The sequence below is a fragment of the Gopherus flavomarginatus genome, chromosome 6 (assembly GCF_025201925.1).
Source record: "Gopherus flavomarginatus isolate rGopFla2 chromosome 6, rGopFla2.mat.asm, whole genome shotgun sequence".
Classification (NCBI taxonomy): Eukaryota; Metazoa; Chordata; order Testudines; family Testudinidae; genus Gopherus; species Gopherus flavomarginatus.
In genome coordinates, this window is record NC_066622.1 from 25,152,084 (window position 1) to 25,176,125 (window position 24,042).

Below are 24,042 nucleotides of genomic sequence, written 5' to 3' on the forward strand. Positions count from 1 at the left end.
AGTGATTAAACTAACGTCCAATCAAGAAATTTCTGCCAGTCAAAACACTTTGTAAGCTAGCAAAAATCCAGAGTGAAGAGAACGTTCCCGAGATATAAGAAAGCATTTTGCTCATCTGATGATCTGAACTTTGCTGTCGGTTGACATTCTGTTAGAATCTCTGTACCTGGCTATTGAAAGGCAATGTTTGTTTCCTTTCTCTTGTTGTAGGACAGTTTTCCTCAGCTTATGATTTGAGACAGCTGGTATACAATAAAGCTATTCTCTTTGGAGGATTAATCTAAATGGTATTAGGTTTTTCTCAATTGATTTCTGTGTGTCAGATTTACACAACACTTGTTACAGAACACCAAAGTAAAGTGGGTTTGGGTGGGCACAAAAATCAACTCCCTAATTTCCAGGCAGAGCAAAGAACAGCTCAGTGGCTGATTTTATAGCTAACGGATTAAAAAGGAACTGCAACCTCGCACACCCGTTGTTACCACTGGCCCTAGGAGCCACAACTCAGCCTCCCTCACATGCTGCTCTATAAAGAGTTAGCACAGAACCCAACTCTACTGAAGTGTGTGCAGAATTCATTGTCCATCTCTCCAAACTTAGAAAATGACAAGGTTACTCCAAAGATCTAACATGTTTCTCATTTGGAGACTGCATTAAAACTTACAAGAGCAAGTCAAATAAGACTGCTTGCTTTGCAGCTACTGCATAGGGAAAACGTAAACCATCCTGTGCAAATCAGCCCTATCCTCTTAAATCAAGAACCCAACTGCTGCTGCTACAAAACACAAAGAAGTAATGCTTAAGCTTGAAACATTTGAGAAGAATATCTGAGTGGTCATAAACTATTAACCTCTTAGTATACAGGCCAATATTTTTGTGTAACAGCTGTTTATAGTTTTTATATTTCTCCATAATGTGTGGAAAATGGGACAAACTTTTGTAGTGATAATCAGTAATGATAAATGGCCAAAAGGTTTTTTCCTCCTGCTGATAATAGCCCACCTTAATTGATTAGTCTTTTTATAGCTGGTATGGCAACACCCATTTTTTCATGTTCTCTATGTATATCTATCTTCCTACTATATTTTCCACTGCATGCAACCGATGCAGTGGGTTCTAGCCCATGAAAGCTTATGCCCAAATTAATTTGTTAGTCTCTAAGGTGCCACAAGGACTCCTCATTCTTTAAGCTGGGTTATGTAAACTTTATCCAACCGGCAAAATCAGCAGAATCAGAAAATGGCAACCAAACTGTGGAAGAATGATTCCCAAACACCTGGAATTGCATTAAGGCAGCACATAAGATCACTGTCAATCCAGTAAGAAAATTAAAGAGACACTGAGAAAAATGTGGCCTGAGGCTGTCTTCCTCTCCCCAATAGCATGCTAAACAATAATGTTGTTCCTCTTATAGAGGAAAAATAATCTTTCAGTATCAGTGGTCCCCAAACTGTGGGATGCGCCCCCTGAGGGGGCATGGAGGAACATTTGGGGGGCACGCTGCGGGGATGGGGGCAGGGAGTGCCACCCAGCCACAGCTCTGCCCCGACCCTAGCTCTGTCATCATTCCCTCTCTAGCCCCAGCTCTTCCTCCTGCCCCCTGCTCCAACTTCAGCCCAAGCTCCTCTGCTGGGACAACCTGGCACCACTCTTCTCTGGAAAAACTAAAGTGCTGAATATAAACAGAAGTTCAGAAAGTAAAATTTCCAAAAAATTCAGGTATCCATTGCATCATTCAGGTAGGGCCATTAAATTGCAAATAGCGACCAGATATTAAAAGGAACAGTTTCGTGTGATACTTCACCCTCCCCTCCAAAAAGATAAAACATTTTACCAGAAAATATGAGAACACTTTACAAAAATAGACTTCTTTTAACATCAATGTCACTAATTTTGATGTAAAAGGCATATTTTTGAAGACAGCCAGATCTAGAGGAGGAGTTCTAATTTACAAGTACTTTAGTTTATATATAGCTGACTGACTTGCTGCAATAAGACATATGTCACCATAGTTACTAATTACTACTTTTTAAACATCTCTCCTTCCTTAATTTTGTCATTGTGGTTCACATAAGAATTTTGGGAAATTAACCTTTTGCTACAAATGCTGGGCAGAGTCAATACAAGTATTAATTTCAAATTCAATTCCTTTTCTTTATAGTGTATTCTTAAAGTTTGTTGCTTAACATTCTAACTTCTCCCTTTCTAAACAAACCACAAAGAAAACAAAACAGGTTATGGAAGTTGATTAACAGCCTCAGAAGAAGTGATGTAATTCCACCCAGGAAGAGGATAACAGAAAAAGCTCCAAATTAGAAGTGGTACTAATTGTATAAAACTCTCTTGGATAAGAGTAATTTAAACTGATCTTAGACTTAAAGCTAAAGAACGTTTAAATATCAGAAAATTGCTTTAACTAAAAATAAATTATACCATTATAAAAGGCAAAGTCCATAGCAACACAGAGAGCAACACACATTTATATTACAATAGTACCTCAAGTCCCCAGTTGGGATAGAGGGCCCACTGAGCTAAGCATTGTACACATACACACAGAAAGAGGCTTCCAAATGGCGTACAATTTAAATAGAAAAAGACAAAAAGTTGGGAGAAAGGAAGTATCTCAGTTTTACAGACAGGAATCTGAGGCACAAGGAGATTCAATCATTTGTCCAAAGCCAGACGAGAAAATCTGTAGCAGGGCTAGGAATTACTCCAAATGCTCTAAATTCCAGCCTAGTGTTTTAACCTCAAGGCCATCCCTTTGTCTCAATTTATTTTTCATTACTTTTGTGATAAATGAGAGGAGAGGGTGCCTTCCTTTTATGGACACCCACCCACCCAGTTAGCTATAAAATCCCTCTTAGTAGTTGTTCTCTCCCTGCTTTACCTGTAAAGGGTTAAAAAGTCTCCCTGCATAGGTAAAAGGAAGGGAGTGGGCACCTAAAGAGCCAATGGAAAGGCTAGAACTTTTTAAGATTGGGAAAAAACTTCCACTTTGTCTGTCTCTGTTGTTCTCAGGGGAGAAGCAGAGATAAGGCTGGAACTATGCTGTAAGAAGCTTGGGGTCAGGTACGAAAAATCATCCGAATTATACCCAGAAACTACTCACTTGAAACCCCCAGATATGTAAGTAGATCAGGAAATGTCTAGGAAGACGCGATTGGTTTATTTCTTTATGGCTTGTGTACTCCTCTGTGCTAACCCCAAATGATTATCTTAAAGAACTGGAAGGGACACTGAAAGATCATCAAGTCTAGCCCCCTGCCTTCACTAGCAGGATCAAGTACTGATTTTGCCCCAGATCCCTAAGTGCCCCCCTTAAAGACTGAACTCACAACCCTGGGTTTAGTAGGCCAATGCTCAAACCATTGAGCTATCCCTCTCCCTGCCAAGGGGGTTATTCTTGATGCTTAATTTTTAAGTGGGTTTTTTAAATCTAGCAATAGCCTGAGTTTTTCAATGTGTATATATATAATTTTTTTTTTTTTGCCTTTAAATAAAATTTACCTTTTTTAAGAACAGGATTGGATTTTGTGTCCTAAGAGGTTTGTGCACACCTTGTTTAATAAACTGGTAGCAACAGCTGATTTCCTTTGTTTTCTTTCTCAGCTCTTCCCTGGATGGCGGGGGGTGAAACGGCTTGACGGTACCTCACAGGAAGGAATTCCCAAGTGCACCTTCCTGGATTTTCCAAGGGTTTTTGCACTTGGGTGGTGGCAGCATCTACCCATCCAAGGTCATAAGAACAGGCCTACTGGGTCAGACCAAAGGTCCACCCAGCCTGGTATCCTGTCTACCGACAGTGGCCAATGCCAGGTGCCCCAGAGGGAGTGAACCTAACAGATAAAGATCAAGTGATCTCTCTCCTGCCATCCATCTCCACCCTCTGACAGACAGAGGCTAGGGACACCTTTCCTTACCCATCCTGGCTAATAGCCATTAATAGACTTAACCTCCATGAACTTATCTAGTTCTCTTTTAATCCTTGTTATAATCCTAGCCTTCACAACCTCCTCAGGTAAGGAGTTCCACAGGTTGACTGTGCGCTGTGTGAAGAAATTATTATTATTTGTTTTAAATCTGCCCATTAATTTCATTTGGTGGCCCCTAGGTCTTATATTATGGGAACAAGTAAATAACTTTTCCTTATTCACTTTCTCCACACCGCTCATGATTTTATATACCTTTATCATATCCCCCCTTAGTCTCCTCTTTTCCAAGCTGAAAAGTCCTAGCCTCTTTAATCTCTCCTCATACGGGACCCGTTCCAAACCCCTAATCATTTTAGTTGCCCTTTTCTGAACTTTTTCTAATGGCAGTATATCTTTTCTGAGATGAGGAGACCAAATCTGTATACAGTATTCAAGATGTGGACATACCATGGATTTATAAGGGCGATAAGATATAAGACAGTTACTCACCTTTGTAACTGCTGTTCTTCGAGATGTGTTGCTCATATCCATTCCAGTTAGGTGTGCGCGCACCGCGAGCACGTTCATCGGAAGACTTTTTTACCCTAGCAACACTCGGTGGGTTAGCTGCGCACCCCCTGGACTGCCGCCGCGATGGCACCAGATATATACCCCAGCTGACCCACTCACCCTTCAGTTCCTTCTTGCTGGCTACTCCGACAATGGGGAAGGAGGGTAGGTTTGGAATGGATATGAGCAACACATCTTGAAGAACAACAGTTACAAAGGTGAGTAACCGTCTTTTCTTCTTCAAGTGATTGCTCATATCCATTCCAGTTAGGTGATTCCCAAGCCTTACCTAGGCGGAGGGGTCGGAGTGAGATGTGGCAGAGTGCAAAACCGCTGAGCCGAAGGCTGCATCATCTCTAGACTGTTGGACCAGAGCATAGTGCAAAGCAGAGGTGTGGACGGAGGACCAGGTAGCTGCGTGACATATCTCCTGGATTGGTACATGGGCCAGGAAGGCGGCTGATGAAGCCTGAGCTCTGGTAGAATGTGCAGTGAGATGGCCCGAGGGAACATAAGCCAGGTCATAGCATGTGCGTATGCACGCCATCACCCAAGAGGAGATCCTCTGGGAGGAGACAGGTAGGCCTTTCATCCGGTCAGCCACTGCAATGAAGAGCTGGGGGGATTTTCAGAAGGGCTTCGTCCGATCGATATAAAAAGCGAGCGCCCTACGGACATCTAAGGAGTGTAGCTGCTGTTCCCATCGAGATGAGTGAGGCTTCAGGAAGAAGACCGGAAGGAAGATGTTCCTTGCAGAGGAACGCCGGATGTGGTCGCAACTGTACCTTGTCCTTGTGAAAGACAGTATGTGGTGGGTCCACCGTAAGCGCTCGAAGTTCAGAGACCCGTCTGGCCAATGTGATGGCTACTAGAAAAACTGTCTTCCAGGACAGGTATAGTAGCGAGCAAGTTGCCAACGGCTCGAATGGTGGAAGCACAAGCCTGTTTAGGACTAGGTTGAGGTCCCAGGTAGGGACAGGGCGGCGTACTTGGGGGTAGAGGCGCTCCAAGCCCTTGAGAAATCTAGTAACTACAGGGTGGGACACCACAGAGTGGCCACCCTCTCCTGGATGGAATGTGGAGATGGCCGCCAAGTGCACCCTCAGAGAAGATATCACCAGGCCCTGCTGCTTAAGGGACCAGAGGTAGTCCAAGATAGTGGGGATCGAGACCTGAGAGGGAGCAGTATTCTGCATTTCACACCAGCAGGAGAAACGTTTCCACTTGGCCAGATATGTTGACCGAGTGGAAGGCTCTCTGCTACTCAGGAGTATATGTTGTACCGGAGCGGAGCAGAGTAACTCCGATCTGTTTAGCCATGCAGGAGCCACGCCGTGAGGTGAAGGGCCTGCAGGTCCGGGTGGTGAAGATTGTCGTGGTCTGCGTTATGAGGTCCGGGTGGAGAGGCAGGGTAATTGGGCTGGCTATGGACAGGTTGAGCAGTGTCGTGTACCAGTGCTGTCTGGGCCACGCTGGCGTGATCATGATTAGGTGCGCTCTGTCCCTGTGGAGTTTTATCAGGATCTTGTGAACCAGCGGGAACAGTGGGAAGGCATAGAGCAGCCGGTGCTTCCACGACATGAGGAATGCGTCCAAGATTGATCCCGGTGAAAGACCCTGGAAGGAGCAGAACGCTTGGCATTTCCTGTTTGTGCGAGAGGTGAACAGGTCTATGTGGGGAAAGCCCCACTTCTGGAAGACCGAATGAATAACATCTGGTCTTATCGACCATTCGTGACAGAGGAAGGATCTGCTCAGCTGATCCGCTAGAGTGTTCCGAACCCCTGGGAGAAAAGACGCTACCAGGTCTATCGAGTGTGCTATGCAGAAGTCCCAGAGTCAGATGGTCTCCTGACAGAGGGGGGAAGATCGAGTCCCTCCCTGTTTGTTGATGTAATACATGGCCGTTGTGTTGTCTGTAAACACTGAGACTCAACGGCTGTGTAGATGCTGCTGGAATGTCTGGCACGTCAGACGGACCGCTCTCAGCTCTCGGACATTTATGTGAAGCGTCAGCTCCTGCGATGACCAAAGGCCCTGGGTACGACGGTGTCCGAGGTGAGCCCCCCATCCGAGAGATGACACGTCCGTCGTCAGGGACAGTGAGGGTTGTGGTAGATGGAACGGTAACGCTGCACATACCAGGGAGGGGGTTAGCCACCAGTCGAGGGAGCGTAGGGTGCTTGGTAGAATGGTGACTATTGTGTCTATTTGGTCCCTGCCCGGAGGTAGACCGAACTGAGCCACGTTTGGAGGGGTCGGAGGCGGAGCCTGGCATATTTGGTCACATAAGTACAGGCAGCCATGTGACCCAGGAGACCGAGACAGGTGTGAGCTGAGGTCATCGGGAAGTTCTGCAGACCTCGAATGATCGTTGCCATTGCCTGGAATCACGGCTGGGGTAGGTAGGCCTTGGCTAGGTTGGAGTCCAGGGTAGCTCCTATAAAGTCTAGCCTTTGTGTGGGGACCAGTGTGGATTTCTCCGTATTGAGCATCAGGCCTAAGCTTGTGAATAGGTCCCTGACAATGCCTACATGCTGCCTGACCTGTGTCTCGGAGGTCCCTCTGATGAGCCAGTCATCCAGATATGGGAATACGTGTATCCGACATTGGCGGAGGTGTACGGCGACTACGGCCATACACTTTGCAAACACCCTTGGGGCCGTGGAAAGGCCAAAAGGGAAGACCATAAATTGGAAGTGCTGGTGGTTGGCTACAAAGCGAAGATACCTCCTGTGTGGAGGAAAAATGGCGATGTGAAAGTATGTGTCCTTCATATTGAGTGCAGCATACCAGTCTCCAAGGACAGGATAATGGTCTCCAGGGAGACCATGTGGAACTTCAATTTTATCATGAACTTGTTGAGGCCTCGAAGGTCTAGGATGGGCCTGAGGTCACCTTTCGACTTGGGGATCAGAAAGTAATGGTAGTAAAATCCTTTGCCCTTTTTGTCTTGTGGAACCTCCTCTATTGCTCCTATAGTGAGGAGCGTCTGCACCTCTTGTAGGAGGAACTGCCCGTGAGAGGGGTCCCTGAAGAGGGACTGGGTTGGAAGGTGGGGATGAAACAATTGGAGGTGGTTTCCTTGTTTCACCATGCATAGGACCCAGAGGTCTGAGGTCAATTGGGACCATGCCAGGAGGAAGTAGGAGAGGCGGTTGGAGAAGGGAGGAAAAGGATCCTGTCCTGAACCTGGTATGCTGTCCTCGGGCGTACCTTCAAAAGGCAGACCCGCTGGTGGTTTTGAGGGCCCATGGTTTTGGCCCCTTTGGGGTCCGGACTGGCGTCTACGGCCACTCCACCCGCACCGTCTGCTAAAGTCTTGCCTGTGTCTGGGCACAAAGTACGGGCGGTGAGTCTGGGGACGGAAAGGTCTGCGTTGGGTCACAGGTGTATGCAGGCCCAAGGAACGCATGATGACCCTGTTGTCTTTCAAGCTTTGTAGCCTGGGGTCAGTCTTCTCCAAGAACAGACCCTTACCATCAAAGGGTAAGTCCTGGATGGTATATTGTAACTCAGGCGGGAGGTTGGAAACCTGTAGCCATGAGATGCGTCTCATGGTGATACCGGAGGCCAGAGTTCTGGCTGCTGAGTCGGCCGCATCTAGAGAAGCCTGGAGGGAGGTTCTGGCCACCTTTTTCCCTTCCTCTAGAAATGCAGTGAATTCCTGGTGGGAGTCCAGGGGGAGTAGTTCTGTAAATCTACCCACCTCTGCCCAGGTATTGTAGCTATAACGGCTTAGTAGAGCCTGCTGATTTGCCACCCGGAGCTGCAGGGCGCCTGCCGAATACACCTTGCGGCCAAGTAGGTCCATTCGCCTAGCCTCCTTTGACTTTGGGGCTGGCGCCTGTTGGCCATGGCGCTCCCTCTCGTTAACCAATTGGACAACTAGCGAGGAGGGTGGACATATAGATACTCGTACCCCTGAGAGGGTACCATATATTTACGCTCGACTCCCTTTGCCGTAAGTGGGATGGAGGCTGGGGACTGCCATAAGTTGTCTGCAGTGGCCTGGATGGTCCTGATAAAAAGGGCAAAACCACCCTAGTGGGGGTATCTGATGACAGGATGCTCAGTACAGGGTCGTCGACCTCCGGGACCTTCTCCACATGGAGGTTCATGTTTAGCGCTACTCTCCTGCGGAGGTTCTGATGGGCTCTTAGGTCTATTGGAGGCGGCCCCGAGGAGGAAGTCCCTGCCACTGCCTCATCTGGAGAGGAAAAGAATGAGATGCCAGGGACAAGCGGGTCCTGTATGGCCTCTTGCTCATGTGCCGGTTCCTGCTCCAGCGGCACCAGGGAACCGGGTGGGTGAACTAATGACTCCTCCGTCCCGGGTGGAGGAGGACGGCTAACTGTGGCCTCTGGTGCTCGGTGCTCTGATGAAGCGGAGTGGGCCGGAACTAGCAGAGCACCTTGGGCCTAGCGGTACGCCGAAGGTGTCCAAAAGGACTACTGGTGAGGTCCTGGGTCCTGAAATCAGGCTTCTTGAAACACTCCGGGGGGCACATCAGAATCGCGGTCTTGGCCATAGTAGCTGTCCGCGTGGGAGGACACCGACGTATGTCTGGATGGCCATGGAGGAGTGGAGAAGCCTTGTGCAGATGTCCCAATGGACCTCACTCCCCTATGTATCGGGGACGGTGCCGGGACGTATATCGGTACAGGGATCAAGAGCGGGACCTGCAACCAGATCGGTGCCAGGAGGTCGACTGAGATCTCGAATCCCGGCGTCGTGAATGGCTTCGGGAGGCACGGTGCCTGGAGCAGTGCCAAGAACTGGAGCAGTGCCGCGGGTAGTGAGCCGGTGAACGAGAGTCCAACCGGTGCCGCGAGTCTGACCAGTGCCATGTAGAAGAACGGTGCCACGACTGCGAGCGGCGTAGAGAGTAGGAGCGTCGTCTGGACCTGGCACGTCTGCGGGACTGCGATCGTGAGCGGTGCCGGTCCGCTGCGCTGACAGAGTGTGGTCTAATCAAGGTCGGCTTGCCTATGGATTGTATTATCCTCACCGGCGGTGCTGGGGGTAGAGGCAGTGTCGAGTCTGTCAAGGCAATCAGGTCCCTCACCGCGGAGAACGCATCTGGGGTGGATGGCATGGTGAGCTCTACTGCAGCACACTCCGGGGAGCTAACAGGCGCCGGACTTGACAGCCCTTGTGGGACCAGAATCGACGGTGCCGATTTAGTCGGTGTCGCAGCGGGTGTCGGCGCTGGGCGATCCAACCTAGGCATACTCTCTGGCTGCGGTGCGGGCGGTGCCGAAGCAGCAGGAGTCTTGGCCTTCCTCAACCTCGGGGAGAAGGGATGTCAAGGAGCTGACTTTGGCACCAGCGACGTCCGGTGCCGAGAGTCTTTGGGCGTACCAGTGCGGTTTGGTGCCGCGGAGGTGCTTCTGCTCACCGACTGACCAGGCTCGGTGCCGAAGGTGGAGGGGTGAAAGCCGCCTCCATGAGGAGCTGTTTAAGCCTGATGTCCCGCTCCTTTTTTGTTTGCGGCTTGAAAGCCTTGCAAATGAGGCACTTAGCTGTCAAGTGCGATTCTCCAAGGCACTTCAAACAGGAGTTGTGCGGATCTCCTGTCGGCATCGGCCTGTAGCAGGCCGAGCACAGTTTGAAATCCAGTGAGCCGGGCATGGGCTCCAGCACCGGGTGCGGGGAAGTGGCTACTCCCCGAACCCCGCTAACTATTACTAAACTAACTATGCTATCAGGAAGAAACGTATAACTATAACTATAACTATATATATATATATAAAATTCTTATATATAAATAAATATAATATATATAAGAATTACAACTGTATACACGATAACGAACGAGAAACTACGAGTAGCTAGGGGAGTGGAGGTCAGCTAAGCTGCACTCCACTGTTCCAATGACCGACACGGGCAGTAAGAAGGAACTGAAGGGTGGCTGGGTCGGCTGGGGTACATATCCGGTGCCATAGCGGCACCACTCCAGGGGGCGCCCAGCCAACCCACCGAGTGTTGCTACGGTAAAAAAGTCTTCTGATGAACGTGCACGCGGCACGCGCACACCTAACTGGAATGGATATGAGCAATCACTCGAAGAAGAACATCCATTTTATCCTCTCTCTCTTTTTAAATGGTTCTTAACATCTTGTTTGCTTTTTTGACTGCCTCTGCGCACTGCGTGGACATCTTCAGAGAACTATCCACGATGACACCAAGATCTTTCCTGATTAGTTGTAGCTAAATTAGCCCCCATCATATTGTAGGTACAGTTGGGGTTATTTTTTCCAATGTGCATTACTTTACATTTATCCACATTAAATTTCATTTGCCATTTTGGTGCCCAGTCACTTAGTTTTGTGAGAACTTTTTGAAGTTCTTTGCAGTCTGCTTTGGTCTTAACTATCTTGAGCAGTTTAGTATCATCTGCAACCTTTGCCACTGACTGTTTACCCCTTTCTCCAGATCATTTATGAATAAGTTGAATAGAATTGATCCTAGGACTGACCCTTGGGGAACACCACTAGTTACCCCTCTCCATTCTGAAAATTTACCATTTATTCCTACCTTTGTTCCCTGTCTTTTAACCAGTTCTCAATCCATGAAAGGATCTTCCCTCTTATCCCATGACAACTTCATTTACATAAGAGCCTTTGGTGAGGGATCTTGTCAATGGCTTTCTGGAAATCTAGGTCAGAGAAAAGCTGTAACCTTGGGGAGTTTAATACAAGCCTGGAGTGGTCAGTATTAAATTTTTAGAATTCTTGCGGGCCCCCACCCTCTGCACTCAAAGTGCCAGAGTGAGGAATCAGCCTTGACAACTTCAAACTTAAAAGTTCTAGGTCACTTCTCAGAAGGCACATTAGACTTTGCTTTATGCTTCCAAAGGCAAATTCTCACACAATGTTAAAATATAACTGTTATACCATTATAAGATTTTGCACTTCTTACGAGAATTTCATTTTATTCAAGAGAGCAAAATTACATCACTAGAGATTACATCATGGTAAGTTCTAGCCTAATAACTATTCATTATTTTTATCAATGACCAGGAAGAAAGAGACATTATTGATAAAGTATGCAGATGACAGAGACTAGGGACATGGAAAATAAAGAAGAGATCACTGACAGCTGTCTGGATCACTTGGTAAGCTGGGTCCAGGCAAACCATATGAATTTTAATATAACCAAATGCAAAGTCATATACCAAAAACAAAGAATGCAGGTCATCCTTATAGGATGGGAGACTATCCTGGAAAGCAGTGCTTGTGAAAAAGACTTGGGGAGGTATGGCAGATAATTAGCTTAACCTGAGCTCCTAGCAAGATGCTCAAGTATCAGAGGGGTAGCCATGTTAGTCTGGATCTGTAAAAGCAGAAAAGAATCCTGTGGCACCTTATAGACTAACAGACATTTTGGAGCATGAGCTTTCATGGGTGAATACCCACTTCCTCAGACGCATGTAGTGGAAATTTCCAGGGGCAGGTATATATATGCTAGCAAGCAAGCTAGAGATAACGAGGTCAGTTCAATCAGGGAGGATGAGGCCCTGTTCTAGCAGTTGAGGTGTGAAAACCAAGAGAGGAGAAACTGGTTCTGTAGTTGGCAAGCCATTCACAGTCTTTGTTCAATCCTGAGCTGATGGTGTCAAATTTGCAGATGAACTGAAGCTCAGCAGTTTCTCTTTGAAGTCTGGTCCTGAAGTTTTTTTGCTGCAGGATGGCCACCTTAAGGTCTGCTATAGCGTGGCCAGGGAGGTTGAAGTGCTCTCCTACAGGTTTTTGTATATTACCATTCCTAATGTCTGATTTGTGTCCATTTATCGTAGAGACTGTCCAGTTTGGCCGATGTACATAGCAGAGGGGCATTGCTGGCATATGATGGCATATATTACATTGGTGGATGTGCAGGTGAAAGAACCAGTGATGGTGTGGCTGATCTGGTGAGGTCCTGTGATGGTGTCGCTGGTGTAGATATGTGGGCAGAGTTGACATCGAGGTTTGTTGCATGGATTGGTTCCTGAGCTAGAGTTATTATGGTGCGGTGTGCAGTTACTGGTGAGAATATGTTTCAGGTTGGCAGGTTGTCTGTGGGCAAGGACTGGCCTGCCACCCAAGGCCTGTGAAAGTGTGGGATCATTGTCCAGGATGGGTTGTAGATCCTTGATGATGCGTTGGAGAGGTTTTAGCTGGGGGCTGTATGTGATGGCCAGTGGAGTCCTGTTGGTTTCTTTCTTGGGTTTGTCTTGCAGTAGGAGGCTTCTGGGTACACGTCTGGCTCTGTTGATCTGTTTCCTTATTTCCTCATGCGGGTATTGTAGTTTTGAGAATGCTTGGTGGAGATTTTGTAGGTGTTGGTCTCTGTCTGAGGGGTTAGAGCAGATGCGGTTGTACCTCAGTGCTTGGCTGTAGACAATGGATCGTGTGATGTGCCCGGGATGGAAGCTGGAGGCATGAAGGTAGGCATAGCGGTCGGTAGGTTTTCGATATAGGGTGGTGTTTATGTGACCATCACTTATTTGCACCGTGGTGTCAAGAAAGTGGACCTCCCGTGTAGATTGGTCCAGGCTGAGGTTGATGGTGGGGTGGAAGCTGTTGAAATCGTGGTGGAATTTTTCCAGAGTCTCCTTCCCGTGGGTCCAGATGATGAAGATGTCATCAATGTAGCGTAGGTAGAGAAGGGGCGTGAGTGGACGAGAGCTGAGGAAGCGTTGTTCCAGGTCGGCCATAAAGATATTGGCATATTGTGGGGCCATGCGGGTGCCCATAGCAGTGCCACTGATCTGGAGATATATATTGTCATCAAATTTGAAATAGTTGTGTGTAAGTATAAAGGCACAGAGCTCAGCAGCCAGTTGTGCTGTGGCATCATCAGGGATAGTGTTCCTGACAGCTTGTATTCCATCTGTGTGTGGGATGTTTGTGTAGAGAGCCTCTACATCCATGGTGGCTAGGATGGTGTTTTCTGGGAGGTGACCAATGCATTGTAGTTTCCTCAGGAAATCAGTGGTGTCACGGAGATAGCTGGGAGTGCTGGTGGCATAGGGTCTGAGTAGAGAGTCCATATATCCAGACAGTCCTTCAGTGAGAGTGCCAATGCCCGAGATGATGGGACGTCCAGGATTTCCAGGTTTGTGGATCTTGGGTAGTAGATAGAATAACCCTGGTCAGGGCTCTAGGGGTATGTTGATTTCTTCTGGTGTTAGTGTAGGGAGTGTCCTGAGTAGATGTTGTAGTTTCTTAGTGTATTCCTCAGTGGGATCTGAGGGAAGTGGCCTGTAGAATTTGGTATTGGAGAGTTGTCTGGCGGCCTCCTTTTGGTAGTCAGACCTGTTCATGATGACAACGGCACCTCCTTTATCAGCCTCTTTGATGATAATGTCAGGGTGGTTTCTGAGGCTGTGGATGGCATTGCGTTCTGCACGACTTAGGTTGTGAGGCAAGCGATGTTGTTGTTCCACGATTTCTGCCTGTGCACGCCGGCGGAAGCATTCAATGTATAGGTCCAGACTGTCATTTCGACCCTCAGGAGGAGTCCATGTGGAGTTCTTCTTGTGCTGTTGGTGGGAGGGCACCTGTGTATCAGTGCACTGTTCAGTGTTGTCTTGGAAGTATTCTTTGAGTCGGAGACGGCGAAAGTAGGCTTCCAGATCGCCACAGAACTGTATCATGTTGGTGGGGGTGGCAGGGCAGAAAGAGAGTCCCCGAGATAGGACAGACTTTTCTTCTGGGCTGAGTGTGTAGTTGGATAGATTGACGATATTGCTGGGTGGGTTAGGGGTACCACGGTTGTGGCCCCATGTGGCAGGTAGGAGTTTAGACAGCTTACAGTCCTTTTTCCTTTGTAGAGAGGTGAAGTGAGTAAAGTAGATCTCCTGTCTTATTCTAGTGAAGATGCTGTGGCCAAAAGGGTTAACATATCCTTGAATGTATAAACAGAGGAATATTGATTAGGAGTAGAGAGGTTAATTAACTTTGTATTTGGCACTGGTATGATCGCTACTGGAATACTGCGTCCAGTTCTGGTGTCCACAATTCAAGAAAAATGTTGAAAAATGTAAGACAAAATTCAGAGAAGAGCAATGAGAAAGACTACGAGATCAGAAAACTTGACTTCGAGTGAGACTGAAGGAGCTCGATCTATTTAGCTTACCCAAGCAAAGCTTAAGGGATGACTTCATCAAAGTTTAGAAGGCTAAGATTTACTCATGGATATTTTTAGTGAAAGTCGCGGACAGGTCACAGGCAATAAACAAAAATTCATAGCCCTGTCCATTATTTGTACTGTATACCCTTGATTAAATCTTGGGTGCTCTGGAGTCCTTTGGGGGCAAAGTTGCTGCTCTGGAGGGGTGATCTGGTGCACCTGCTGGTGCTGGGAGGTGGTGTCCTCCAGAGTGCACGCTGGTGCTGGTGGTGTGTGTGTCCTCCGGGGCCCACCAATGATGGGGGGGTGTCCTCTGGAGCCCCTACCGCTGCTGGCGGGGAGGGGGAGGGACCACTGCTGCTGGCATGAGGGGGGGGGGCGGCCCGAGACCGCCACCTAGATGGCCCTGCGGTCAGTCACATCTGCCAGCTACGGAAGTTCCAGAAAGTCACGGAATCCGTGACTTCCATGGCCTCCGTGACAGACTCTCAGCCTTATTTATGAATAACTAAATGGGGGAAGAGCAATTTGATAGCAAAGGGCCCTTCAATCTAGCAGACAAAGGTGTAATAAGATCTAATGGCTAGAAGTGGAAGCTAGACAAATTCAGACTCAAAATTAGAAGCAATTTTTTTTTAACAGTGAGGGTAATAATTTTTTGGAACCATTTACCAACAGTAGTTGTGGATTCTCCATCACTTGAAATTTTAAAATCTGGATTATATATTTTTCTAAAATATATGCAGTAGTTCAAACAGGAATTGATTCAGGGAAATCCTACAGCTTGTGTCATGGAAGTGGTCAGACTAGATGATCACCATCATCCCTTCTATCTTTATAGTTACCAGTCCCACTCTTCCTAATGTAGACACGGCCATTGAGACTAAACCCACAATTCCATTACTAAGCCACAACTTCAGTCACTCCCTTCAGAAGTCTTTGAAGAGCCAATCATCTAACCTGTTCTAACATTTCCTGTCAGTTTAGCCTCCACTATTTCAGCAAGCCATAATATAAATCCCTCGATCTGAATATTCAAGCAGCTAAGCAGAAGTTAAAATTGATAGCACAGCCACACGAACACTGATTTATGGTATTTTAAAAACTGTAACTTTGTATGCAAGACAACCCACAGAATTTCACATTGTATTCAACATTTGTCTCCATCTATAGGGAGAGAGATCTCCAGTGCAAGAAGGGTGTTGAGATTCAAACATATACTACTGCCTTTAATCCAATGAACATGTCTCTCCCCGCTTCACAACTTTTTTGAAAAGTATTTTTAGGTCCAAAACAGACTTGCTTCTCCAAGATCAGCTGACAGAGTATCAAGAACTGCTCTTTTACATCCTGATTATATTTCATGAAATTTCTCTCACAGGATAGTGCCACCTTGTTTTCTCATTAAGCAGCAGCATTTGCAATCACACAGATGAATTATAAGAAAAAAATGAACTAGGGAAAAAGGTAAAAATGCCACCACTCACATTTCTAAAGAACATATCACTGTAGAAGTATCTAGGGGCTGAATAAGAAATTTTTATATAAAGTGCCAAATTATATTATTTAAAATATCTGTTTTCCACTCCTTCCAAATTTAAGAAACTGTTAATGAAAGGAAGATTTTTTTTCTAGTCTTCCTCATCTCTACTCTTGGCCATTCTGAAGCTATTATTAGCTAGAGAAGACTTATACAAGAGTTAATTTTGCAACATACTTTAAGAACAGCCAGGTTTGGACTGACCTCCGGTGATAAGGAAGTCCAAAGCAGTCCTCTGTGGCAATAATAATCATCCAGCAGCTTCTGTAAGTACCACACTACCTTACATTCCCATCAAGCTAAATTGTCTTGGTGGTTCTTTGATGAAGAAACAGTCTTAAAGGCAATGGGCTAGAAGCTAGTCATGAGCTTAAAGGTAAGAACTAGGACTGAAGTGAATCAGAAACTGAATTGAGAGCTTTGTGAGCAAGCAGTGAACTGGTACAATGTTATGAATTTTTCTTGCCTAAAATAGTGACTACTTCTGCCTGCCCTTTACCTTAATCCCCAGATAGAATGTGCAACAACAGACCAACTAGGAGGTGATAAGCATCGGTTTCAATGTGATTAGGATCTTCATCTGAAAAAAACGAGTACAATATTTTAGTTAGTCAAAAACAGAAGGCGGCATTTGTTGTCTATAATCTGCTCTGAAACAATGATGGGTCCAACAGGATACTGAGACCCTTTAATACCTTAACAATACGAGGACAGATACTACCTTGGACACTATCTGTCAGGAGCATCTTCATGGGTGGGAAAAGAGAAACCTAACCACCTATCTAGCTCACCTAGTTTTAAGCTTAGCTAGCTTCTTTTCAATGCACTGATTTTCCCCAAGATTTTAGGATCTCTGGGAGACACCACTAATTGCCTGTTAAGACATTCACCCGGGTACTGCTACCATATTGGTGGTATGAGTGCCAATCATGTCTCAAGTTCCCCTAGCTGTGTCATACGGTGAACAGAACAAGTCTTGATGATCTTATAAATCATTAAAAGATCTTAATGGATCTCAATACATGAAGACTTTTGGAGCAGACAATCAGTTGCCCAGCAAGACCCAGCTTAATACCGGCAGTAGCCACTCCTATTCGACCTTGCATGCAGGTCAATAAAACCTTGCAATTGTTTGTACAACAGGTAGCTGATACACTTCATCATTTCAGTAAAAGTACTTATAGGAGTGGGAAACATGAAGGATTAAATTTGTGTCTGTTAACATTCAGACATTCAGAAGAGGAGGCAGGTGTTGAATTCCCAGCCATAAGCAACAATGTAAGGTGAAATATGTCAAATCAAAAAAATACCAACAAAAAGCAACCCTCATTGACATGGATAAGACTGAGTTTTGTTTTTAATTTAAATTGGATTAGTTAAGCTCAAGTCTGAGCTTCCCCGCACTGCAAATGTCCTTTTAGTTTACATTAATAAAACATCCAACCACAGGCCAAATTCCTGAGAAATTGTTATTCACTACATGGCCTTGAGATAACCAATCAGCTTGTTGTATAACATAATTTTGGTTCAGAATGATTTGGGGGAGAATTTGATGAGGAAATGCCTTCAAAATGTTTAATTGGCAAAATCTGATTTAAGAGATCAAAATATGTATTTTACATTACTGCTCCTGGGAAGAAGGACTTATTCAAAAGATACAAAAATAAATTTTCTGCAGTTCCACCTAAAGAGGCTGAGCCGACATACTCTGACCAACTATAGCTTTAAAAGACCGAAGAGAAGAAACCTCAGACCGAGCTCTGAAGGCTAAATACCTAGGAAAATACAATGTTTTGAAGAAACAAGAAATTATATAATGCTATCATTATCATCAGCTGTGTTCTCTTACAATTTACTTTCTAATGACTTGAGTAGTGAATTGAGTAGAGCTAGGATTATTACTTACTATGGGCAACTACAAAATGAAAGAGGTTCGGGTGGGTGAAATGTGTTTAAATTTTAGTGATGAACACACTTAGTAAAAATTATTTGAACTGCCAGCAATACTAAAATTCAATTGTACACTGTGCTGGTTTTGACGGAGAAAGTGAGGGAGGTAGCTCGGCACAGACAAGTTTCCCCCCATAGCTCTTTCAGTCCTTAACTTGATTTCCATAGGTAGAATACCACTGTATCAAAGATTTAAAATTAACTTATTCTCCCCTTCAGTGGGAAATGTTGCTAACCTCAACAGAATTCCTGTACTAGAGAATAAAGTGTTGCTAAAATCTCTCAGATAGCAAACAACTTTCTAATCTTAAAGTCATGACCAAGAGGAAGTGGTTAAACCTGACAATTATTTTATTGACTTGCTCTGCATTAAGTAAATTGTAATGTATGACTATGACTAAAAATATTAGTCTTTCTTTTAAGACGGCAGTGGTCAGATATGAATTCTACCTTGTTTTGACAGAGCTTCATTCTAAATTAAGAAACTGTCCCTACGCCAAATCTCTCCTAGAAACTTTTTAAATTTGAAGTCTGAAATTATTAAAATCAGATGTGAACTGAATTAAACTGAACTAGAAGATCCATGACATTTAACAAAAGGAACACTTGATCATTTTATGAAAAAACACTGGAAGGTGGGGATGCTGGAACAATTTATAGTGGGAATGCTGAGAGCCATTGAACTAAACTGTAAACCATGTATCTGACTACTCCTGGGGGCATTCTGCACCAAAACATTAAACATTCTCTGTCAAAAAATTAAAAATTATGTGCACAATATTTTAAAATTCCATAAAATTCTTCAAATTTTGTCAAAATAAAACTACATAATTACACCAGTTTCAATTATTTTGGTAATGCATTTCAAAATATCAGTCAGCAAGTATGTCCGTAACAGTACAGACATGCTCAAAAATCCCCCCTGGAGGCAAGAGTTAAAGAAATGCCTATGACAACCCAGTTCGTGATTCTCTTCCCCCTTCCCGCCCGCCAAGCCCAGCCGGGGGGCCAGACACCCACAATCCCGCTGCAGGCTCCCCCTAGCCAATACACTTGCACCCCTCTCCTCCCCCTCAAGCCCAGCTGTGGGTTCTCCCAACCCAGATACCTGCACCCCCTCCCCCGAGCCCAGCTGTGACCCCCCCAGCCAAAACACCCACTCTCTTTCCCCCTCAGAGCCCAGGAATCCAGACGGAGAAACAGTCTGATGCTTGGTCCCAGGCTTGCACGAAGTTTCCTGCATGCCACCCTCTCTTCCCCTCAGAGCATGCTGAGAACTGCAGCTGTCAGGAACCTTTTAGCTCCTACCCCTTCCCACCAGCAGTGTTTTCTGTGCAAGAGCTTGGCTCTGCTGGGTCCGGTGGCCCCTAGTGGCATCCAGAGTACTGCAAACCATTTCTGTAGAGGAAAGGATATTCAGCATGCACAAAGTGAATTTCTGCAAAATTCTGTATTGCACAGTGGCACAGAATTCCCCCAAAAATAATAATATAAATGAAATCATTTCAAGCATGGGGGTGCAGAAGCACCCCTAGTTCCAGCACCTAGGCTGGAAACTCTATAGTTGATAGACAAAGAAGGTAAAGGAGGAACAAACACTGTTACATGTGTTAATAAAGGAAATCCTGAAACATCAACCAGTTTACAGGAGTTTTCCCAATTTTATCAAATGAAAGGAATTAAATAAGTGTTTGAGGAAAAAAGGGTGAGCCTAATTATCCAAAATTAACATGACCCATTTTTCTGCATCCTCAGAATGTGAAGCTTGTACAGAAAAAGTGTTCATAGTTTACAAAACTTTGATTATCTGAAGAAGCCTGATGTCCCTTGAGATGTTTGAGTAACTAATTTTTCCTGCAACAGGAAGCAAATTAAACAATCATCTTTTCCACTGTTCTTTTTAAAATGTAAAAGCTGCATAACAAATGAATACAGCAGAATTTTAAAAGATTATCAGGCATCTATTAGCCAGAAGACTAGACCTACTAATCAGAAGAAAATCGGAGAAATGAGGTGTGCACCAACAGTGAGGTCCGAGGCAAGAATCTAAAAAGAACCCAAGCCCCCAACTTCAACCCAAGATGTTTGGAAAAAGATCAAGTGCTAAAAACCATAACAGAATGCTGTACCTGGATCCTACTCAGGAGATTCATTTTTTGGTCTTAGTCACCTACCAGTATCAAATACAAAGCCTCTCTCCTCCTTCCAGACTGACAGAGAGAGGAGGACGAGTTCTGCCCTTCCCACATCTCCTGATTGTGAACGGGATGAGAAGGGGCTGTCTCAACTACTTCACCCCTCCTTCATATTTTTAAGACTTTCTCCATGAGCAATTGCAGCACTTATCTATGTCTTTCCTAAAGCAGCAGCATGAAAGAGATGAGATTCCTATCAATTCATAGTTGCACACAAAGCTCTGAATATCTACAAGTTTGGAAAGTTACGAACAGATGCATTAAAGTCATTTCCAGATGCTATACTGCTTCATATTGAGGCCTAGTCTACACCACACATTTAGGTTGATGGATGCCACCTTACGTTGACCTAATATATGGTCTAAACTACCCAGGTCCCTTCCACCAACCTAACTTGCCTGTAACATCCACTTAATTACTCCATCTCCACGAGAGGCGCAGTGCTTAATTCCATGTTGATGGGTCGACAGAGAGGCAGTTTAGGCACAGTACTGTGTAAGTTTACAGAACTGGCCTCCAGGAGATGTCCCACAATGCTTCACTGACCACTCTGGAGATGGTTTTCAACTCTGCTGCACAGCAGCCAGGTACAAAGGAAACAGTCCCTACCCTGTTAAAGCCTCGGGAACTTTTGAATTCTCATTTCCTGTTTGATCAGCGTGGTGAGCTTGCCAGCCCAACTGACCATAGTGACTCAACACCCCAAACGCGCTCCAGCCTGTAGTACACAGGAGGTGGTGGATCTTATTTGTCTGTAGGGAGAAGAGTCTGTGCAGGCACAGCGTCAATCCAGCTGAAAAAACGCAGACATCTACAAAAAGATCACATGGGGCATGTGGGAGAAGGGCTACTCTAGGGACATGCAGCTGTGCTGTGTGAAAAATCGAAGAACTTCAGCAGGCATAACAGAAGACAAGGGAGGGAACAGTCATTTTGGTTCTGCACCACAGACATGCTGCTTCTACATTGCAAGGGAGCTGCATGCGATTCTCGGTGGCGACCCCACCACTACCCACAAATGGAGCATGGATACCTCTCAGGAATCTGAGTCCCAGGCCACCTCAGTAAACAACAAGAAGGACATTCTGGACAAGGAAGAGGAGGGGAAGCGGAGACAGGCAAGCGGGAAATCCATTCTCCCTGAGAACCAGGAGCTATTTTTAACCCCGGAGCAGTCCAGCCAGTCGCAGGACAGCATGCTGACCAAACATGATGCCAGGGAAGGCACCTCCGGTGAGTATGCAAGTCCAATCAAACTGTAGGAGTTACATACTCTTATATTTTATGTTTAATCTGAAGAAAAAAGTCAGGTGCAGTGGGTATCTGCTTCCCAGTGGCCACTCCAGTTTGGCAGAGGGTGCCTCCCAGAAAAGACTGTTTATGTGCACAGGGAGGGCCTGGAAATCCTCCATGGAGATCTCTGCAATCCTTTGCACAAGGATTTTGGGGAGGGCTGCATTATTTATTCCACCACAGTAGGACACTTTCACATGCCACTCTAGTATTAACTCTGCCGGCATCGTTGCAGTACACAGCATAGCAGCATAAGGAACAGGTCTGTACCCAGATGCTTGCAGCACCTGCTCCCTTGCCACCTCTATTACCCTCAGAAGACTGATATCACAGAGTGACCTAGGAGAGACAGTGGAAGTTTTCATTAAAAGTGCTCATAGCACAAACAATAGAGCATGTGATCCCCCACCCATGGTGATTTCCGGTCCTTTAACCACAGTCAACATGTTGGTGGTTTTGGTGGCAGGGATCATCAATGACCTCAGAATCTGCAAGTCCAGGACATCTGCTACCAGCAACATTTAGGGTAGTGGGGGGAGAGGAGGGTTTTCTGTGTTCTCTCATTGCCACAATTCCCCCTCCCGGAGACACCTTGGACAAAGCTCGCAATTTGGGAGGCTTAATGCTGGTTCCTGATCTCAAAGCAATCTCCATGTTCCTAAGGGGAGGGGGAATTGTCCACCTACCCATCTATGCTCCCAACGTGGGTTTCCCACAAGTTGCAGCACAAGACCTGTTGCCAGTGCCTCTGGGCCACACTCACCAGGACTGGAACAGCAAACCAGTTTGTTGAATAGCTAGGGATTTTGATTATGTTCTGGCTCTTACTTAAGTGTAATAAGGTGAGTTACCTTTAAACAGCAACCTTGTACCAGACACAGGATATGCACTGACAATAGTTGCCTTGTGCTCTCCATGTCTTACAGTGGAAAGTTTGGCCTTCAGCACATCCTCCACATTGGCGTAGAGGCTACAGCAGATTAGAAGATGGAAAAAGAGAACACATGGCGACATGTTCAACGAGATAATGAACACTTTCAAGACAGCTGATTCAGAGCTCAGAGCCTGGAGGATTTAATTGTCTGAAAAACTGGACATAGACATGGAGAGCAGGAGACCATCCCAGGGGCACGAGCATGCCATGCAGGATGAGATGCTGCAGATTATGAAGGACCAATCAGACATGTTGAGGCATCTGGTTGAGCTTCAAGAAAAACAGCTTGAGACTAGACTCCCTCTGAAGCCCCTGCACAATGGCCTGCAAATACTGGCCTGTTCCCCCTCCCCGAAATGTTCAGGAGGTTGGGGGGGAGCGAACGTGGAGGAAGGTGCAGTCTCTCTTTCACTCAACACTGGGGGAGGGTACTAAGAACAGAAGGTGATCATTCAAAGACTTTTAATGGGCAAAACTTCTGTGCTTTCACAGACAAGTTGACTTGGTTTCTCCCCTCCCAATTTTATCACACCGTTTGCCCAAGGTTAAGTTAGTTATTTTCCTGTTCTTCCCATTTCTTTATGATTGTGCAATAAAAGTCAGTGTTTTGAGAATGAAATACTCAATTTAATCCAAGCATGGGGAGAGGGAGATACAGGGAAACTGATGCAATGGAGAGGATGGTAAGGGAAGGCACAGTGCAGATAAGTGGTGCACATTACTCTGGCTCATTACTGAAACAGGTTTTTAAAGCCTCCCAGAGACACAGAGCTCCTCATTGGGCTCTTCTTATTGACCTGATATCTGGCTGCTCAAAATTACCCGCCAGTCTATCCGCCTCCACGCTCCACCCCTGTGAAAAGATCTCTCCCTTTGCCTCACAGATATTATGGAGCACACAGGAGGCCGTGATAACAATCGGGATATTGCTTTCATTAAGGTCTACTCTAGTAAGCAAACTTTGCCAACAAACTTTTAAACACCCCAAGGCACATTCTACCATGATTCTGCACTTGCTCAACTTATTTTTGAACCGCTTTTTACTACTATCTAGATGGCCGGTGCATGGCTTCATAAGCCATGGAAGCAAGGGGTAGGCTGGGTCTCCTAGAATCATGACTGGCATTTCAACATCAATGGTTATTTCGCAGTCTGGAAAGAAAGTCCCTGATTTCAGCTTTCTGAACAAACCTGTGCACATCCTTAGGAACACATCATGCACCTTTCGTGACCATCTCACGTTGATGTTGATGAAATGCCTCCTATGATCCACTAGCACTTGCACCACCACTGAAAAGTATCCCTTTCAGTTTATGTACTCTTTGGCAAGGTGGTCTGGTACTAAGATAGGGATATGCATGCCATCTATTGCCCTACTGCAAATAGGGAACCCCATCATTGCAAAACACATATGAATTCTATTTCCACTCATTCAGGATCAGGGCAGCAAAAGCTGCTCAACTTTTGTCGAGCGGCTCAGGCAGGTAAATACTCAAAATGTGTCTAGGACAAATGTGAAGTCTCAGG

General features: G+C 45.8%; 1 protein-coding gene across 21 annotated transcripts in view; it reads right to left on the reverse strand.

Moving 5' to 3' along the window:
- The window catches only part of SLMAP (sarcolemma associated protein), a 200,351-nt gene that overhangs the window by 125,420 nt on the left and 50,889 nt on the right, over positions 1-24,042 (reverse strand). For 2 of the 21 annotated variants that reach the window (XM_050958451.1, XM_050958453.1), the window contains exon 1: positions 16,348-16,411. The exons of 18 other annotated variants lie outside the window; for them this stretch is intronic. The gene's annotated coding sequence lies outside the window, so the exon portion shown is untranslated. Of the gene's footprint in view, positions 1-16,347; positions 16,412-16,642; positions 16,667-24,042 lie in introns of those variants that run through there. One more of the 21 variants, XM_050958454.1, reaches the window with a different exon arrangement.